The sequence below is a fragment of the Rhinopithecus bieti genome, unplaced genomic scaffold (genome assembly GCF_001698545.2).
Source record: "Rhinopithecus bieti isolate Rb0 unplaced genomic scaffold, ASM169854v2 scaffold_30208, whole genome shotgun sequence".
Lineage (NCBI taxonomy): Eukaryota > Metazoa > Chordata > Mammalia > Primates > Cercopithecidae > Rhinopithecus > Rhinopithecus bieti.
Genome location: NW_016854146.1, coordinates 1 through 3,669, shown reverse-complemented (window position 1 = coordinate 3,669; position 3,669 = coordinate 1). Strand labels below are relative to the sequence as shown.

The 3,669-nt window shown below is 43.6% G+C and overlaps 1 long non-coding RNA gene across 1 annotated transcript; it reads left to right on the top strand.

Annotated features, from left to right (window-relative positions):
• Window positions 1–2,218: 2,218 nt before the first annotated feature.
• LOC108525268 (uncharacterized) lies at window positions 2,219–3,669 on the top strand. Its single transcript, XR_001884240.1, has 2 exons — window positions 2,219–2,261; window positions 2,883–3,669. It is a non-coding gene; the product is annotated as an uncharacterized LOC108525268 (long non-coding RNA).

The following is a 3,669-nucleotide window of genomic DNA, read 5'->3' as shown; positions in this document are numbered from 1 at the left end:
AGATGGATGTTTGTACCTGAGGCTGCCCACTATTTCAGATAGACAGTCTTGTAAACAGATGACATAAACTTATGGTATCAATAAATACAGTATGGTCCTGTAAATATATTTTCTCTTCCTTATGATTTTCTCTTCTTTCCTTCCTTTTCCTTTTCACCCTGGCTGGAGTGCAGTGGTGTGATCTCGGCTCACTGCAACCTCTGCCTTCCGGGTTCAAGCGATTAACCTGCCTCAGTCTCCTGAGTAGCTGAGACTACAGGCGCCTGCCACCATGCCCAGCTAATTTTTTGTATCTTTAGTAGAGACGGGGATTCACCGTGTTAGCCAGGATGGTCTCCATCTCCTGACCTCCTGATCCGCCTGCCTCGGCCTCCCAGAGTGCTGGGATTACAGGCGTGAGCCACCGTGTCCGGCTGTGATTTTCTTCATAATATTTTCTTTTCTCTAGCTTACTTTATTGTAAGAATACAGTATATAATACAACACAGAAATATATGTTAATCTACTGTTTATGTTATTGGTAAGGCTTCTGTCAACAGTAGGCTATTAGTAGTTAAGTTTTCAAGGAGTCAAAAGTTATACAGATTTTTGAGTGTGGTGGGGGACGTTAGAGCCCCAACCCTCTCATCGTTCAAGGGTCAGCTGGATATGTGTTAAATGGCATAAATTTTCCTCTAAGCACTGCTTTCACTGCATCTCACAAATTTTATTTTCATTTAGTTTAAAATATTTTTCAATTTCTCTTGAGATTTCTTCTTTGACCTGTGTGTTATTTAGAAGTGTATTGTTTAATGTCTCAGTATTTTGGAATTTTAAGCTATCTTTCTGTTACTGATTTCTGGTTTAATTCTGATATGGTCTGAGAGCAGACGTTGTATGATTTCTATTTTTAAAAATCTGTTAAGGTATGTTTTATGGTTCAGAATGTGGTCTACCTTGTAAATGTCCCATGTGGATGAGAAGCATGTGTGTTCTGCTATTGTTGATGAAGTAGTCTTTAGATGTCAGTTATTTCCAGTTGATCAGTGGTGTCAGATTCACTGTGTCTTTGCTGATTTTCTGCCAGATCTATTTCTGAGAGGAGTGTTTAACTTTCCAGCTTTAATAGTGGATTCATCTCTTACTCCTTGCAATTGTATCATTTTTTTGCTTCACGTATTTCGATGTTCTGTTTAGACACACACATGGTAAGTATTGTTATGTCTTGGGAATTAACCCCTTTATCATTATAAAATACCTTTCGTTATTCCTGATAACTTTGACATCTGATCTGTCTGAAATTAATATAGCTACTCCTGCTTTCTTTTGATTATTGTTAGCTTGGAATATCTTTCTCCATTCATTTATTTCTTTTCTTTTTTTTTTTTTTTTTTGAGGCGGAGTCTCGCTCTGTCGCCCAGGCTGGAGTGCAGTGGCCAGATCTCAGCTACGGCAAGCTCCGCCTCCCAGGTTTCCGCCATTCTCCTGCCTCAGCCTCCCGAGTAGCTGGGACTACAGGCGCGCGCCAGGTTGCCCGGCTAGTTTTTTGTATTTTAGTAGAGACGGGGTTTCACCATGTTAGCCAGGATGGTCTTGATCTCCTGACCTCGTGATCCGCCCGTCTCGGCCTCCCAAAGTGCTGGGATTACAGGCTTGAGCCACCGCGCCCGGCCTTGTTTCGTTTTTTGAGACGGAGTTTCGCTCTTGTTGCCCAGGCTGGAGTGCAGTGGCGCAGCCTTGGCTCACTGCAACCTCCTCATCCCAGGTTCAAGTGATTCTCCTCCTTCAGCCTCCTGAGTAGCTGGGATTATAGGCACCCGTCACCACGCCCGGCTAATTTTTTTGTATTTTTAGTAGAGACGGGGTCTCCATGTTGTTCAGGCTGGTCTCTTAACTCCTGACCTCAGGTGATCCACCTGCCTCAGCCTCCCAAAGTGTTGGGATTACAGGTGCGAGCCACTGTGCCCGTCCTTAATATTTGTATTTTTAGTAGAGATAAGGTTTCACCATGTTGGCCAGGTTGGTCTCAAACTCCTGATTTCAAGTGATCTGCCTGCTTTGGCCTCCCAAAGTGCTGGGATTACAGGCGTGAACCACTACACCTGGCCGAATCTCTGATTTTTATTTATTTATTAATTTATTATTTGCTTTTGTTTTTTTGAGATGGAGTCATGCTTTGTTGACCAGGCTGGAGTGCAGTGGTGTGATCTTGGCTTACTGCAACCGTTGCCTCCCAGGCGCAGATCCTCCCATCTCAGCCTCCCAAGTAGCTGGGATTACAGGTGTGTTCCAACATGCCCAGCTAATTTTTGTATTTTTTGTAGAAACAGGGTTTCACCATGTTGCCTAGGCTGGTCTCAAACTCCTGGGCTCAAGCGATTCACCCACCTCGGCCTCCCAAAGTGCTGGGATTATAGGCTTGTACCATCTTGCCTGGCCTCTGGACTTACTTTTTTTTTTCTTTTTTTTTTTTGAGACAGAGTGTCTCTGTCAGGCTGGAGTGCAGTGGCACAATCTCAGCTCACTGCAACCTCCATCTCCTGGGTTCAAGCGATTCTCCTGCTTCAACCTCCCAAGTAGCTGGTATTACAGGCGCCAGCCACCACCCCTGGCTAATTTTTGTATTTTTATTAGAGGCAGGGTTTCACCATGTTGGCCAGGGTAGTCTCAAACTCCTGACCTCAGGTGATCCGCCTGCCTCAGCCTCCCACAGTTCTGGGATTACAGGTGTGAGCCATAGCGCCCGGCCCCGGCCTCTGATTTTTAAGTGAGATCATTGCATTTTTTTCTCATCATCCTCCCCATTCCCATCGCTTCCCATAAGAGTGACTTTGTCTTGCTCTGGCTTGTGGTTGGATAAGAACTAAAGCTCACAAAGCTGTGGGATGCCCCATTTACCACAGAATCGAAGAATCAGACCAAGGCCCTTATGCCATCATCCTGGCTCCCACCCGTGAGTTGGCTCAACAGATTGAGGAAGAGACCATCAAGTTTGGGAAGCCGCTAGGTATCCGCACTGTGGCTGTCATTGGTGGCATCTCCAGAGAAGACCAGGGCTTCAGGCTGCGCATGGGTTGTGAGGTTTGTTTTTCTTTTTTTCTTTTTTTTTTTTTTTTTTTTTTTTTTTTTTTGAGACGGAGTCTCGCTCTGTCACCCAGGCACTAGCAGCCAGCCTGCTGTCTGGGAAGACTGTCTTGGGGCTTTGTTTCTAGTTTCTGGAATAGATGTGCAGTAGAATGAAGAAAGGAGCTGGTTTATATATATGTGCTATTTATATAAGAGAACTTATGCACCAGAGTTTATATTACAAATAGTATATATCATATATATTAGCTCATTAATTCTCACAATAATGTATGAGAGTAGGTGGTGGTATTTCCTTGTTATAGATCAAGCTGAGGTTCAGGTTAATAACTGCCTGAAGTCACAAAAGCTGGCAGTGGGCAGAGCTGAGATTCTTATCCATAGCCTGTTACTCTTTACTCTGCCAGACCAAATCTTTGACTTTGTGCATTGCGTTCATCTCAGGAAAGTGGAGGAGAGCTTTTTATGAGAAATCTGCTGTAGAAATTTAGTCTTTTACATTTTAAAAAAAAATTTCGTCTTTATACAACCCCTTCATAGTATCCCTTAGTCTCTCCCATCTAAGAAAGTTCCTTCTTCAGGATCTGAAATGATTTGCAAAAAAAA